The 17,907-nt window shown below is 42.5% G+C and overlaps 1 protein-coding gene across 1 annotated transcript in view; it reads right to left on the bottom strand.

Moving 5' to 3' along the window:
• Positions 1-17,907, bottom strand: part of LOC139700208 (uncharacterized) — a 150,009-nt gene that overhangs the window by 47,700 nt on the left and 84,402 nt on the right. The gene's annotated exons all lie outside the window — the stretch shown is intronic.

The raw sequence follows: 17,907 nt of genomic DNA, 5'->3' as shown, positions 1-17,907 counted from the left end.
CTATTGAGGAAGGAAACAGGAAACTACCTCAATTTTTTTATCTAAATCTCTGAAGATATACTAGATATGATAGGGGAAGAGAGCTCGCTGTTGGGAGAGAAACGAATAAGGCAGGACCAGGAGATGCAGGATAATATACCGAGAGGCAACGTGACGCTGAAAACGGCAATAAAAGAGGGACTGCTGGGAAAGCGAGGTAGGGGGACGGACTGGACTGAACATAGGAATGGATTGACATTTTGGACTGAATTAAGGGATACAGAGAGCACGCAGAGCTTAAGGATGAGTAAATGTAAAATGCAGTTAAGGGTTTAAGGATATTTTGATCATGCGAATTAAGACTTTGGAGTGTGCGGTATCACGGTCCATCAAAAATCTGTCCTAACCTTGTAGATTACTGCTAATAATTACTATTGCCAGGAAACGAATGGACTAAGCACCATTACAGTTTCCATTATTCTGATTTACATGGTTTATTGTTGTGATTTGGAAGCGCGTAAGTATGGAACCTTTCATTGTCCGCACAATCAACTTGTTAGGAAAGAAGGCGAAGTGGCGAATTCAGCAAGAGCCTTATTTAAATTGAATTCCTTGGGAGCGGAAGTTAAGGGGGGGGGGGATAATCTCAAGAGTACTTTCATAAGATAATACGGCATCTAAAATTTTATTTCACGCGACACGGCATTCAGCGGGGTGATGATAGATAAACATTCCGTTGTACTTGGATAGCAAGCCTAAACGAAAAGTTATGTGGGCTTCTAAGACTGTTCGGCGGACTTATTATTAGTGATTAATAGTCTGGGCTTTGCTAAGTAGGATTTAAATAAAGATATTTCAATAAAGACTGTACTCCTGTTTTTTCTCAAATTAAAAAACTTGATTAAGACAAAGGTAGAGGTTTAGAGCCGTATATAGTATATATATATACATATATATATACATACACATATATATATATATATGTATATATATACATACACATATACATATATATATACATACATATATATATATGTATATATATATACATATATATATATATGCATACATATATATATATATATATATATATGTATATATATATATATGTATATATATATACATATATATATATATATATATATATATATATATATATATATATATATATATATATATATATATATGAAATGGCATAGATACCACTATGCAGCTGTCCATATTACGAGTATTGCGGGGTCAAATTTCACCATATACTGTTAAAACTCGACCCAAAATGATGCCATTTTTCGACCGAGATGTTTAGTCATCTCGCCATTAACAGTTAACGTGGGAACGCATAGAATAACCACAGCAAAGGAATTATTCACGAGAGAAGTAGGTATGGCGGAATGGGCACCCAACCGCCAAGGTTTAGAGAGCGATAGCAGTCAGAAGAGGAGGAGGAATTAGAAGAGGGCGTTCAGAGGGATTGCGTTTTGCACACGCGGGGTTAATGTGTGCCAGTGAAATTAATCTTCTGGAATGGCGCCGCTTAGCGGTTGACGTTGCAAGTGAACACACACAAGATCAGTTCAAAATAGTGGGACTGAATCAATTAAAAAATTTATTTCCAGAATTGATAAAATCAATCAAAAGCCTTCGCAGTAGCACCCATGTGTGTCCACACACCGCTGCTAGCGGATTTTCCACGCCTCACACACCTTCTGGAAGGCGGCACCCGAAATGCTGCTAAGTTCTCTCGTCATCACCTGCTGCAACGCTTCCACCGAGCCATGGTGACGTCCTTTCAGTACGGATTTGAGGCGGGGGAAGAGGAAGAAGTCTGGTGGGACAATGTCAGGGTGGTTCATATAACCCGTTCATGGCTGAGTGTAACGAGGCTACGTTATAGAGGTTTCGCTAACGAACGATCCGCGCTCCGCTAAGGTTGGGAGCCAACTGCCACGAGCCTTTCCTGAGACTGCCTTTCCTCGAACCCATCCAGAGAGATAGCCGCTCGTCAGTCCGTCTATCCGGGAAAAGAGAAGTCACACTACTTTTGGGACAGACCTTGTAGAATAGACACCACTTACTATATGCGTGAGGGTTGGAGAAGTGGAAGTGGGAAAGAACAGCAATGACTAGGAAAGCATTAAAAAAATAATTAAGTGATAGCATCTACATCGAGTTAATATTAAGAATGGCAGAGAACTTGATCAGGGGGCATGTTCTTACCGGGCTCCCGGAAACATGGACTCTCCTGAAGGAACAGAGAAATGTAAATGGAGACGTTGGTGCGGGGCAGAGGACCACACATTAAGGGAGAGATAGGGTGGAGTGAAGAGGTTTTATTAAGGGCTGAACGAGAACATATTTCTCTCGGAAATAAAGAAGGAAAAAAAGGCGAATGAAAAAAGAAATGGCGCAGAAAGACCAATACAGAAACTAATGTACATGGAAGATAGAATAATAGCTTTAAGGACAAATTTTACCATAGGATCTCGTCTTAATACCACTTAAGATGTCACCATCTACATCTGAGGAGGAAAGTTTAGAAAGGAGATATGGAAATATTGCAATGGCACATGAAGGAGAAGAGGCCTACAGCAAGACATACATGTATGTAGACATGAGGGAGGCTGGAATCCAGCAATCGGAGAAGGAATAGTGTTTGGAAAGTTTGAATTCCGCGAAAAAAATCAAAGGGGGATAGATTGATCGAATTGTCTAAAGAGAACAAACTGGTATTAATGAATAAATGGTTCAAAAGCCACAAATAAAGAAGATATACATGAATTTCTTCGGCATGCGGAGTTCGCTACCAGATGGATCACATAGTGGTAGGCGATATATGTACCGGTATTAAAGAATACTGCGAAGAGAGAAAAAATAATAAGTTGCAGATATTGTTCGTGACAAGTAGAGGAGATATGGAGAAGATTAAAAAATTTCATTGCGAAAATAGCAGAGAAGGAATAGGGTACTGGTACCAGAAAAACAAGAGGACTAAGGAAACTTGCTAACAATTATTATTTTCGGCATTCTACAGGTTAACGTATTTTTGGATGGGCACAAGCTACCAAGCGGTACAACGGCAACTTCCTTGTCTCGCCTAACGAAACACATCCGGACATCCTACTCTACAACAACTCCCTCTTCATCTCCGTATGCGTCCTTCATCCCGTCCAACATCCCCATCCTATTCTTGCCCTTTCCTCGTTTGTCTAATATTCTCCCATCTATCAGTGTCATCAGTATTCCACTGCCAATAGATAAGCTTTGCATCCATTTTTCCTGCCTCCTTATGATTTCTCCCAACAATCCCCTCTCCTTCCTCATCAGATCTGGCACCTACATTTGTTTTCCCTTCTGTCTACTTCATCTTATCCATCCTTCACCACACCCACATTTCAAAAGCCTTACTCTACGTTTATCATCCTTCTTCAATTCCCATGTTTCCGCGCTGTAGAAAACTAATCTCAAAATAACTACGCAAACAACTAGGCAACAATAGAGATGCTAACGACAGTGGAAAAAAGATGAAGCATAAAAATAGAATTGGCGAAGTTTTTAAAGTAATGTGATCTTCAGGAAGGGCTGAAAAGGGAAAGGACAGTAAGATATGTTTTATAAAAAGTCAAGGAATATTAAAATAAGAAAAAATGGGGACACCAAAGTAAAAGGGAAATTCGAGGAGGTAATGTAACTGTAGCAATGAGTTCCGTGCGGTGAATAAACGCTCCTATTAAAAAAGCTTTACAACATCGAAAGATATCAAAGCCGAATTGGATGAAGTTTATGGTACATCTGCTTCTATGCTTGCAACTGTTTACTATTAGGTAAATGAGTTTAAACGTGACCGTACATCCAAAAATGATGGACATCGTCCGGAACGTCCAGTTTAAGTGACTTCCTGCGAAACGATTGAAAGAAACCATGATATGATTTTAAGTGTTCGACGAATCAACAAGGGGTCGAGATGGTGCGTTGGCTATCGTACTGGCTTCTCACCCAGAGGACCCGGGTTCAAACCCCGGCGGGGTTGAATATTTGTCAGTGGTATCTATAGGCATATGATATCTATATAGGGCATTTATAGTGAGTACGCCGTCCGTCGGATGGGACGTTAAACTGCGGACCCCATGGCGCCTTTCGTAAAGAGTAGGTTAATGCCGACGCCGGGTTTCTCTCCACCATTCATCCTTTCCTGTCCATCCCCTATGGCGCAAATGACCTCAGCTATCGGTCGCCTCCCCTAAATACTGCTACTAAGAATCAAAGTTTATGAAATAGTGAGGCTAAAGGCATATAAAAAGGTATACTTGACATTTTCCTTTGCATACCTTCGCCTTCTGTGGTGTCCAAGCCAAGTGTTGGTGATGATTAACCCTATCCCCTGCAACACTCAATTGCTATCTCACCGCATTGTTTTCAATTTTGCACGAAAAATTGTGAAAAAAATCACCGAAAAAAGAGTGCCACGTTTGCTATCAATGGATAATGAACACCTATCGCGTTTGATTCGCAAGCTCGTTCGGTTCTCTACCGGCGCATTCCAGACGAGTTTTTGCGTCGATACGTGCATAACTGCGGCCGAAACATGGCTACACTAATATAAAGTTTGTGTAAAAAGTATCAGTAACAATTTTTTCCAGACGAGTGTTTCAAGGGCTGAATTCAGAACGTCGGTTAAGTGTGCGCATGATCGCATATCGTATAGGCATTTATTAGGTGACGGCGCACACCATTATCACTAAAAATTTGGCGATGCAAAAGATCTACGCTAAACTCCTCCCGAAGATCTCAACGGACGACCAAGTGGAAAGTCGAGCGTCTGCTTTTGAAGACCTGCAACGCGTTGAAGAAGACCCCCTATCCCCTTAACATTCCCGACTCGGCCCCAGCAGACTATTTCCTTCTCCTAAAAGTGAAATCCTTCCTCAAAATACACCGCCATGGGACCCTAAGTGCCGTCAAAGGAGCTTGCACGCGTACCCTTATGGACATTCCGAAATCCGCCCACCAGGGAAGCGTGGAAAAGCCGCAAGTAAAAGTGTGTCGACGCTCAAAGGATATACTTTGATGAACTTTGAGGCATTGCAGCAATATCTAAAATAAATCCATAGTGCCGAAACTTTTAATACAACCCATTTTCTAGTAACAAAGGAACATTCGAAACAGTGAGTTTCCAAAGGCAATTCGGCTCCGAAGAAGGCGAAGACGGTGAACTGGTCCGACAAGATGATGACCACGGTTTTCTTGGGATGCACGCGAAATTATAAGCATCGATTACTTGCAAAAAAGTTAAATGATAAATGGAGAGTATTATGCGTCGGGGTTGTGTGAAGTAATCAAGAAAAAGGTCCTCGTTTGGCAAAGAAAAACATTCTCTTCCATCGGCGCAATACATGGATGCACAACTACGCAATTTCCAAAAGGATTTAAAGTTTGAATCATCACAACATCCACCATATTCACCAGATTTAGCCCTACCAGGGACTTTTTTTCCAGATTTGAAAAAATGGCTCGGCAGAAAATGATTCACGTCGAACGAGGAAGTCATCGCCAACACAGACGCCTATTTTGAGATCCTTCCGAAATTCCACTTTATGGAAGGCTTAAAAAGAGGAACATTGACAGGAGGGTATCGAGTTGAAAGGAAATCATGTTGAAAAACAAAAGAATCTCACCAAAATAATTTGTTTTTCAAAATTTTCCTAAGGACTTATTGAACGACCTGCGTGTATCGGCCGGCTCGTCTTTTAATTTTTCTCTCAACCTTTCTCATCATGGTCTCACCTACTATCGTAATGCCTTGGTCTTGGGATTACTTCCTCGCTGTGTCGTTGTAAAACTCGAAATTTTTCCGTTTATCTAAAGTAGTGCGTGTAATATTCGTACGTTCCGACATCTTCCAACCCAGGATATCCGATACGTAAAAATTGGACGCTTGCTGTTCGTTGGTGAAGATTATTCACGAAGCGGGTGTGCTTTTCTCATTTTATCCTGATTACTCCCAATGTTAAGCACGGAGGACGCAGGAAGGGCAGGTGAATGCGGGAAGGGGCAGAGGAGTGGGGCGGCGGGACGCCTAAACGGGAACCGCCAGAGCAGATGATGGCATGCAGTCCGTGATAGGGAGGGGGGAGGATATGCGGTGGGCGGGCGAGGGTTGACGGACTCTGCGGCCGGGAGGGGCGGTCCGACGTGGGCAGTTCCTCCACGATGAGCCAGCCAGTCGTCGGGTGCCTGGAGAGGGAGAGAGGAGCGGCTGGTCAGGGGGGATGGCGGGGAAAGGAGTTTAAAAACGCGAGATTACCAAAAACATTCCGCGTCGTAGCTTTTGGTTTTGCAGGAACGCCACTTAAGTGTGAGGACGCGCGCCTAATAGCTCACGCACCACAACTCGGCGTGGGCTCGAGATGAGGCCGAAGGGGAAGGCACGCGAGAGGGGTGGGGGAGCGGAGGATGACGACGACGGCGGGGCGCTGGCGCCGGGCGGAGTTCGGGAGACGCAATTGACGAGGCAGTTGGTTCTTCGAGAAGAGATAGATTGGCCCAGCGACGCGGCGATCCGAGAGGCTCCACTTGGATACCGCTGGGCAGGGGGGCGATATTCGTTGGAGACGTGGCATCTATTTTGATTCTCCAAGCCGATTTGTTTATAAAATTTTCCAGTTTCATTGACGTCAACAACATTCATATTTACAACACTTCAGGTAAACACAAACAAATATGAGTTTTTACGTAAACAATTTGGACGAACTATTCTGCAAACAAAAAACTCCACATTTTTTTAGTATTTTTTAAGTACCCTTCAAGCCACCGCTGGGGTCAGGTAGCAGTTCATCGTAGCCACAAACTACAATAATTCAGAATTTAGTGTATCAGGATAATTCTCTTATTGCATTTCCTCAAGCATACAACATGTAAATAATGAAATGCTGCGTAAAATTAACAGATATACTGAAGTTGTATCTAATTGTATTCACAGATCATTATTTGGGAAATGTAGATTTAATTTTTATCAACTTCCATCACATATAAACAAGTTGTTACCACTGAACGTGGAACGCGGAACTGAAATACCATAACGAAACCTAGGTAGTAATAAAAGTGGTTTATGTGGAAAGGCAAAGTATTTTAAATTTAATTTCAATATGAAGAATTTCCACTAAGTGACGCCAGAAACTGTTTCATTTATCAAGTTGTTACCACCACTATCGTTCGACTGCCCCTCATCTTCTTCCGTTATAATCACATCTGCATCCCTCCGTACTTACGAGGAGAGTTGTCAGGAGTCAGACCACCTGTCCAAGTACCCAACCCTGTCCTACGAAAGATCCCTGAACATAGTACCATTTAAAACCATAGAAGGCCTCACTGCTCCCAACTCCAACCTTATTCAGCTCATCGACCTGCGACACACACTGAGCGGAATGTTCAAGTAGCAACAACGCACCTTGCGTGTGAATATGCTAGACACTAATAAAATATAGAAAAAAATAATAAAAGGCGATTCAAAGAAATATTTTACGTTTCGGCGATCAGACTTCTTATGAAGAAGAGGATTTTTTTAGAAATATTACACGGCCGGGTCAAAACTATATCGGCGAATATCGACTGAGACAAAATTTCAGGCTCTAATTTTAATTTGAAAAGCTGTAACATTCTATGGTGAAACGTCGTGCCATATTTTATTGCCACATTTTTATAATTCCTAACGCTAGAATATCTCATAAGATTTCTAGACAATCTCTACATTTCACTATTATTGTCATTGGCCATACTTGTGTACCGGTAAAGGTAGTTTACGGATGGTCACAACATAGACAATGGTATGACTACTCCCTTACATCTCCTGACAAAACACACCCTGGCCCTGGGAATCACTAACGGAGCTAGGGCCAAATTATAGAATAAATCTCTAGCTAAAATTGGAAGGGTGTCTCTACAGCAATAATGTTGAAAGCGTTTTATTAGCCCCATCGTACTACGGTAGGAGAGATCGTGCTAATAAAATTGGAGAGATCAAGTGTAGAACAGATAGATTTAAGATGTCATTTTTTCCACGAACGATAGGGGATCATAATAACATTATCCGACCGCGGTGACTTGCAGGGTACTATGTAAAGTAATGTTATGAGCACTATAAATATTTATCGCCTGGCCAAATAGCGGGGCCGTCTGATTAATACATTTTTCTGCGTTTAATTGGAGAAATTCTGAGAAAACGGGACAACTCTCGAAACTCGATTCTGTCTCCACCTAACTGGGACACCTGTGGCGTCAGAACACTGGATAAAAACCGCGATTCGATCAAAAACTTCTCAATGTTTTCGAAAGTACTCGTTAGAAAAAGTAGTTGTATCGCCGACTCGCGTTTACTCGACATATTTGCGACTAATACGCCCAAGACTCCCACAAACGTGGACATAACTGTGGTATCAACGATAAAAAAGCATATTTGTAGAAATGAAAACTATGTTCGCGAAAGTCGTTGAAGAAAAGCGATAGTATTTAATTTTTACGGCCTTCGGGAGAAATTAAAACGCGAACTGCAATCATTCAAATACTGGATGAACTTTCAGAAGAGAGATCACCCGACTTAAAAACATTTTTTTCCAAGTCGGTAGAAGAAGGTTTAGCACCTCTTGACTGGAAGCTGGCTAGCGTAGCCCCTCTCTAAAGAGGCAGCGATAGAGGGGACCCTAGTAATAATTGGCAAATTTCTTCTACGTCGATATCCTGCAAAAACCTGGGAGATAGTTAGCCCTATAATGCCCATTCTCGATACTCTGCCTTAACCTGAATAACATGGATTCAGCAAAATTATTCTTTATATTCATTATATCCTGATATAGAGGGATGGGAATAAGCAAATGTATGCTATATTTTTAACTTAAAGAAAGCAATCGACAAGGTACCTCGCAAGAAATTGATACACAACTTAAACCATATATGATTACTAAGAAGGTAGCAACATGGCAGACATATGTTTTCTATCTTTTATTTGACAATAAATTATTTTGCTAAACTAATGTCATACTGCAAGCCATTGTTTCATAATTATCGGAATTCTTTAATCAGTATGACGGGTTAACATAAGCTAGCATTTCGAACAGTACCATCCCCCCTTATCTAAATTTCAATTCCAGATTAATTTCCAATTACAGTTCATTTCGCAGGATGAGGTGAGGTGTGTGACAATTCCTTGGTTGAATACAGCGAGGCAGCACGGCGAATGTTGGCCCCGGCATCCCTCTCCCGCTCGTGAGTTCGGGATATCGGGGGCCGCTCCGGGGCGTGAAACGGATCAAGACACTGCGGCCCGCCGACAGGCCTCTTCCCACATCCCTCCCCACTTGCAACTCTTCCGCGGGGCAGGAGAAATGTGTCCTAGGCGAGTCATCTCGAGAAATTCCATTTTGAATTAACTATTGGTCGGCAGGGTCAAAGTAAGACGGGAAATGATCGCCCCTCCACCCCCCCAAATGTACCAGGGAAAATTTTCACTCTCCGCATTTCGGAAATACCTTCCTAGGGAACGCAATGCGTGATTCTTCAAAGAAAATCAATTTTCTATGCGTTCCTTAGCTTTCACGAAAGAATTCACTGGAGGTAAATTATTATTCCTTATTAAACTGGAGGTAAATTATTATTAAATTATAAGTATTGATGACTAATGCTTTCTTAGTGACAAACGGTTTGGCGGGGCCTTAAGTCCGGGAGACCGAAAACAGGTTCACGATTAATAATCCATATATTGAGGAAGGGTTCGCTCATGGATCACCTCCAGCAGACCGATGGCTTCGACCGAGCCCCGCATGGCGAGCGCGGCTCCCCGGGGGTCCTTCGTCCGGCTAGGGAGCGGACAGACCAGGGACCGTTGCGGACGAGAGCATCCTTTCCCGGACGCTTGAGGCATGAACGATTTGGACCTCAGAACTGTGCTCGGATAGCCTCCTCAAATGCCAGGGACTTGAAGGTGGATCCAAATGGACACGCACGGCCGATGGCGCCTCGCTTGAGCCGGCGGGAGCTAGGGAATGGCCCTGACGGAAGAGGCACCCTTTAACACATCTACAACCAACCAATAAGTCAATCGATGTAACCCACGATCATCACCATAGTTATCTTTGTGAATTATTTCTTAAGTTCGAACTGATCAGTCAGGCGTGACCCGACGGAAACGATGGGTGTCCATCAAGAAAAAAAAACTTGTCTTTTACACACGTAACGGCGATGGCAATACGCATTTCGCCGCTTCAGAACTGAGCCACGTGCACAAAAACAGCAAAGGGTTCACTCCCGCTGGATCTAAGGCGCGAGCGATGTTTTTGTGGCATTGTGTGCACCATGCGGTGCAGCGAAGCGCGTGGTTCCCCACGGAGGGGCACCAGTGCTCCACTCGTGGAAAAAGCGAATTGCTTCCTCCTTGTAAATTTCTTGCTGATGGCCGCCGCCAATGACACGGAGGGACCAGCATATTTCCTTTATAGGCAGTGGGTCATTGCAATGGGACTCATTTACCTGCAGACCTGTTCGAAATCACATGAACGGCGCGCAGTAGCACTACTACCAAGTGGAAAGCATGGGGAAACAGCACGCAACCATAATACCCCGAGGAGCTGCACCATTTCTATCATTTTCCTTTACTGAATGGCATGGACAGACGCGATGGGAACCTTTCTCGAGTAAAATATTCCGGATTTAAGGAACCTAGTCCCGGATTTGCGTCTCCGGGTGGGACTTTTGGACCGAGTGCATTAATCAAACAATTAAGGATCGGAGATTGGAACGTCCAGTCACCCCAGGGATGTGGGAGGTCAGAGGAAATACTGGAGTGGGAATAATATTACGGAAATATGCTATAATAAGAGAGAAAGCTTCTGAAATGACAATGAAATATCAATATGGCGAAGATGGCAACATGATTTACAGATTCCGTAGTGATTCATGCCAAATGTAGACTAGATTGACTACGAATTGGGGGAGGTGTATGGCGACAACGCCGAATCATCAGTAAATGAAGAGGGATAATAGAATCTAATTATACTAGGAGAGCGGAATAAAGTCTTTGGAGAAGGTCAGAGAGGAAATACGTGTATATTAGGAGGGTTTGGTCTGGGGAATTGAAATGAAAGACGGTAAAACCTTTTGGAACTCTACAAAGAACACAGATTAGCGGTGGTTAGCACACTCTTTCAAAAAGACAAACGAAAACAACACCTGTGGAAGATGCCAAGATATGTAAGTAGGCATAAAATATAATGCAAATCCGTGAAGCAGAGATTTGGGAACCAAACAAAGGACCACAATCAATACAGGGGAGCGGATATCAATGGTAACCACAGCTTAGTGCTAATGAAGTGCCATCTGAAATTCAAGATGAGAATTAAAACTATATTGCAACTGGAAGAGTTCAATGACTCTAAAGTTACCGTTTGCATTTCCAGCAAAAATTGGAAAAGTAAATGGGAAAAATGTAACGATATATGATCGAATGAGGTAAAACGAAGATGGGACTTTAGTGACCCCGAAGAAGCCACTGAGCGGAAGGATACATGTGTAAAACAGACCGTGGATATATGCACAAATAAGGCACACTGTCTCATGCGTTACTTGGTGGAAGTCTTTCATACTAGGCGTAAATGAAGAAATATTAACTTCGATAATTTCACCAGAATTTTTATTTCTGACGACCATGGTTTCGTCGTAAGGCAACATCATGATGATGCTTTTCGACGAAACCATGGTCGTGAAAAATAAAAATTCTTGTGGAAATAGAAATGCTATTCCTCCTTCCTTCATTTACGCCCAGACCTAGGTTCACTGACGAAATATCAGACCAAATAGAACAGCGAGGAGAGCACAAAAACTCGAGGACTGAGGGAGGACAGATGTACAGAAATTTAAGAAATGGAATTGACATAAGAAAAAGAGGACGCAGAGAAGAATGGACGAAGAACTCATTCGAAGAGGAAGGGAGTGTAATTTTTTAATCAATGCCATTAGGGTTAGCAATACGGAAATTATGACTGCGGATGAAGACAAAGTAAAGAGGTGGAAAGAGCATTTGGAGAACCTTCACAACGAAAAGTGCGTAGGTGAATGCAATGATACTGGAGGAAGGGGGTACTGCTGCCGATGAAGAGAAAGGGGTCCATATCCTTAGATCTCCAGCGAAGAGCTTAAGGTGCTAAGGAATGATCTTGAGCCCTCGTAACTTTAAAAAAAATGCGGGAAATATGTATCTGACGTATCTACACAGCCTATCACGAGATATGTACACGAGATGATAAATTTCAATGGATGTTTAAGAATTAAGTAATCGTTCGTACGGATACCAAAAAAGTAGAGAAAGTGTAAAAACGCCAGAAAAATCAGTCTGACCAGTCGAAGATTTTGACATGAATAACATATCAAAGATGAAAGCGGAAGATTATTTAAACGAGGACCAACGAGGATTTAGAAGAAAAAGAGGAAATAGAGAAACTATTAGCGCTCTCACACTCATGGTAGATGAGAGGATAGAGAAAGACCATTCTACTTTTATTATATTCTTTGATCTGAGGAACACCTTCGACGACATGACCTGCAATGTGTATACGAACGCCAAGTATCGCAAAGGAAATTGGAATAAACGAGACAGGAAATTGACACACGCTCTATAGAGGGATCGGGGAGCAGTGATTAGAGGTGGCGAAAGGAGGGAATATTGCAATGTAAAGATGAGAGTAAGGTAGGGCGAATCATTACAGGGTGCTCACTCACTATATGGATTACCAAGGCTAAATATTTTCCATACTTTCCCGAGAATATTATATAGCCGTATTTCTTCTCCCGATTAGTCGTCCTATCCATCGGAGTCAGCCTGGCTTTCTTATTCAAACCATCCAAAACATGGCCTTTGGACAACCATTTGTGCCATTGGAATCATCGACCTCTGTTCTTGTGCTATAGTTCTGCATTTTTCCGCATGTGCGACGGCAAACATCAACTGGAGCCTAGTAGCTCTCAAAAGCTGAACGTCAATCGACAAAGACCCCTGATTATAAAAGATATGTAAAACATTCAAATTAGCACAATGTGCATTGTTGCGAAAGCAGCAACTGTGCTGCAACATTTAGTGTCAACGGCGGCAAAAAATTGCATGTGCAATTCAAAAGTGCTTGTAAACAACAGACTTGCAGCTTTGATTAACGGCCTCTAGAATTCACATTTAAAGGCACGTACTTCGACTACCACTTTTCGTCACCTCTACGCCTTGTAAATTTTTTGACCAGCCCAAATTAGAGGAAATAAAATATTCCGAAACTATAAAACCACTATTGTTATTATTCTGGGACATCTCTCTCGTCAGGAATTCACGATGTCCGCCTCATTTCAATGAATCGAATAAAATTCAGCACTTTTCCCGATTGTTTAATAAATTCGGAGTTTCCGGAGTTTTCCGGTTTTAGTTTTGATTCCGGAAGTAATTCCGGAGTTTTCCCGATTTTCCAGATAGGGTGACCGCTACGATTAAGAAACAGCAATTTCAAAGGCTTTAAAGGCATCCGCAATATAACTATAAAATATAAACTATTACCGAAATACTGAGGAAGTATTTAGGGAATCATGGAAGATCTTAGGATGTGAATAAAAATGAGTCCCTAGATGAGTCATGTCAGTCAGGTTTGAAGATGTCGAAACAACAGCGGGTCTGCAGCCACGGGAAGGCGATTATTATTGAGTGCTTAACAGGTGCAGTAAAAGAGGCATGGGATGAGGATAAGCCAGGAGAAAACATGAGCAATGAGATTCCCGAGAAGTGGGGTACCTAATGATGAAATAGGACACCTTGATTTTCCACATCCAGGTCAAGTCTTCCTGAGTATGTTACTCTGTAACGAAAATACGAGTATTCTACATGAAAAAGAAAAATGTCTTCTTTCATCATGAAGGATTTCCACCATGTTACGCCTGAAACTGTGTTCTTCATGGGGTAACTAAGTTAAAAAGTGAAGTAGGAGGGAGTAAACTAGAGCTGGCGGAGATGTTTATGTGTTTGAGAAGTATTTTAGAGGAGAAGGGACACTCTATTGGGGACATAGGAGAGTAATTTCACTAGCGAAAGAGCTAGGAAAAAATAATTGATGACGGGAACACTGAGTTAAGATTTGAAAAAGAGAAGATACGGATGGACGAAGTTAGAATTACGGAGGGAAATCCGAAAAAGACAGAGAAAGCGGACGGAGGAAATAGAAACAGTGAGTGAGATACTGAAGGTCATGAGAAAGGGAGAACGTTGTGCAAGCAGGGCATGGAGATGACGAGTGTGGACTCTTGAAAGAGCACTTGCGGAAGTAGAATTCACGGAGAAATGAAGAGAGAAATTATGCAGGGCCAAAAATGAGGAAGCACTTACGATACTTGGCAGTAAGTTGTACTTGGAGACCGCCCAAAACCTACTTTTAAATAGTTTTAATGCCTTGAATGAAATTACTCTATTTAGTTCGATATGCTTATGAAGTAGTTGAAATCAGCGAAATTTATTTATTATTTAAGTGCTTACTAAGGCATGCTTTTTAGTATATTAGCTAATAATAACTTTTGGAGAATGAATACACGTTATTATAGAATGGGATACCGTGGCAGTCCAGTGGGTAGAGCGATGGACTACTGGCCATTGGGCCCATGTACGATTCCCCGGACGGGACGCCCTCAGGTTCACGCATGGCGGGTGATTTTTGGGGTACCAGACCTTCCTGAGAAACCAAAGGTGGCACCCGGGGAAATAAGTGACACGCTTTATAACTCTGATGAGTGAATTTCATGTATAGCCGTAGAGGGCTTGGCATTGAGTCAGCATACCATACAAATCTGATCTTCCAAACCGACTTTTACGTTCATAATTGTGTTTTTTAGTTGGTCTATGTAAAAATGGGGAATGCCTTTCATAACAAACACTTAACCAGACCCTCAAGCCAGAATGGACTGCTCTTAGATATAACAAGATAATTAAGCGTATTTTTTCAGTGAACAAATGATTTAATCTCAGCATTTTACTTCCTCATTAACGGCAGCGTAGATCGGAGCTCCATAGCGGATAGGAACTGCTCTCAGTGGACGAGTGAGTGAATTTATGAGTACAATATTACTTGTATTACAGAGCGTATGAAACAAATTTAATTCTAAATATATCCTAGTGGAGAGGTTTACGTAAGATTGATCGGGGATGTATTTTTGTAAGAACACTATCGAATATCCTCTAGAGATACAAGCGGTGGCTAATTCGATGGATTCCCATCGAGAGGGCCCGGATTCGAATCCTGGATGCGACAGATATTTTTCAGTGGTGTCCCGATCCCTACTTGAGGTGCACTGAGGAGAGCACTTTGAGCTAGTACGCCGTCCGTCGGATGGAACGTTAAACTGTGGATCCCTTGAGGCCTTTCGTTTAGAGTAGGCTAATGCCGACGCCGGGTTTCTCTCCATCCTTTATCCTCCCTGTCCATCTCTAATGGTGCAAGGGACCTTAGCTCTCGGTCGCCTCCCCTGCAATTACTACCCTTCTAGAGGTACAACGATGAATGCATTTGTGATCGTTGAAGGGCGAAAATTGAATGGCAGAACTAAACAGGCCGATTGCGATTTCGCTGGCTACATGCTGTCATAAAAATTACAAAACAATGATTTTCCGGAGATGACCAGAGAAAGATTGACTATTATTGCATTACAGTACCAATTGTGTTAATTATTCCATCAACCGATGAACCGAATTTTATTTCGGCTGCAAGCGACTATTGGGGTTTCAAAATGGCTCCACCGGCTATCGGAGGGGTCACGAATTAGGCCGCCAAGCGAATTATGCTTTCCCAGAGCGCTGCGACTTTCACACGTCTCACGTCCAATTGGACTCATGAACTATTTATCTTTAAATCCAAGGAAACTTCCCTCCCAACGCCATGTTGCCCATAAATAATCCACATGTTTGTAAAATAAATTACAATAGAACAGTGCATGTAGTACCTATCAAAGGTAAACCGTCGACCTAAAACTTTTCATCCAGGTTTATAATCCCTTGAGAAATGCGACTTTTTTCAATTCCCTTAGGAAGTGCTCCAATTTATGAACTCTTAATCTTTGGAACAATAACAAAAAATAAAATAAAGAGGAAGCACTTTGGGAATACCGCCACAGCGAACACTTGAGAGTAATTGGCAATCACGATTTGCGCTCTCGGGAGCCAAAGGCGTGATCAAGAGAGACGTCCGTGATCGTTAGTCACGCTCTCGCGACCGCGATGGGAACCCCTTCATTCCGGGGACGGTGGGAGGTGTGTTTCGAAACTCGCCCATTCTACCGAGAGGGAATCCGCGCCACTCACGCGCACGCCTCTCCGATGCCCACGCTTGCAGAGGAGAGTGCAGAGGACTCTCTGGCCGTCGTGGACAACCAACAGATGAGAGACCACCAAGGCACAATCGGCACTGAACCTGGGAGCCCTTTGAACACTCTTCAGACAGAGTGAAGATAAGCAGAAAATCGATCCTGCGAATCCACATCTATGCCTCAGAGCACGCTTATTGCAAAAGTAAATAAAGTGTAGGAGCATGCGTATAAAGAATGAGTACCTTTGCGTCCATATGCGACTTTTTTGATGTCTTCCATTTATATATTCAACTTTTCCGTAGTTTAGAAGTGCTGGTGGGGGGACAAGGGCCGATTTTAAAGTCTCGCGGTGGCAAAAGAGAGTGGCTGTTCCCCGAGAGCGCTCTGCCAAGAGGGTCGCATCTCACAGTCGATGGACCCCCCCCCCCGCCCCTCAGAATCTGACGAGATGAGGAATTAGCACTCCCCCCTGCGAAGGGGATGAACCCATACACGTGCCATCTATCACTCTTATGCCGGCATGACGAATGAGGACGGGTACTCAAATCTTTGACGAAAACCCTAAGTACTATTACAGTAATTCTTACTCCACCCAGCTCCTTTATTCTAATTTGACAAACATGATCAAATTCTGAAAATTGCACAGACCGACGTTCACGAAGTGCGATCATTTGTGCGTCTATGCTAACTGTGATTTTTTTAGAAAATGTGTCTGTATAATGTAGTTGATTGCAAAAAATTCCTAACGGTCAATTACGATACGCTTCTACAATAAAATTGGATTTAGGAGTGGGCGAAAAAATCGCCTGGAGTCAAAGCAGCATAATTTCTATAGAACGGATAAAATCTAGTACTGCCAAAATATAAGTATTTGACCGGGCGATAGCATATCTTCTCGGATTTATAACAACTGCCTACTTTCGGAAAAACAGAGATCACCGGCTAACGTCGAGGGAGATAATTCAGCCTAGGAATGGCTTCTGTATTGAAATTACGGGCCAATATATGACCTTAGCCATCCAATTACCTTAAAAAATCAATTGTTGTTAGCTATTACTCAGAGCAAATGAACTCGAAGTAAAAGCATCGGTTAAAGTTTTCATATTTTTATCGAGTACTAATAATAAAAGTTTTTCCGTAATTAAAATAACAAATGAATTCAAACATTAGAGGAACTTAATTGAAGAGTTTCTGATGGCCGAGGATGGGTGACACAAAGGTTGCTCACTGCATTTACAGAGTCGGTCGCTCTCCGTTGTGTGAGCAACTCGGGCCCAACGAGATTGGTTTCAATCCAGATCCGAGGAAGGAATGTCTCGCCACTCTTTCCGAGCACGGAAAGCATCAAAAGGGAAAGGAACTATTATTAAATTACGACACAGGGTTGAACGAACGCCAAAGTTTTGCGATTATTTTCCTCCGTTTCTACGAACCGGTTTTCGCGGAACTTCACAAAAACATGCCCCCGAAAGGCACCTGACAACGCCTCGAAGCCCACAGGGAAAACAATGAGGCCGTTCCTGAATTACGTACGTGCATGCTACGACTTTTACTTACGAGTTAATA

This window comes from Hetaerina americana, unplaced genomic scaffold, assembly GCF_022747635.1.
Source record: "Hetaerina americana unplaced genomic scaffold, ioHetAmer1.1.p SCAF_10, whole genome shotgun sequence".
Lineage (NCBI taxonomy): Eukaryota > Metazoa > Arthropoda > Insecta > Odonata > Calopterygidae > Hetaerina > Hetaerina americana.
Note: the sequence above shows the minus strand (reverse complement) of the source record. Positions and strands in the feature narration are given on the sequence as shown.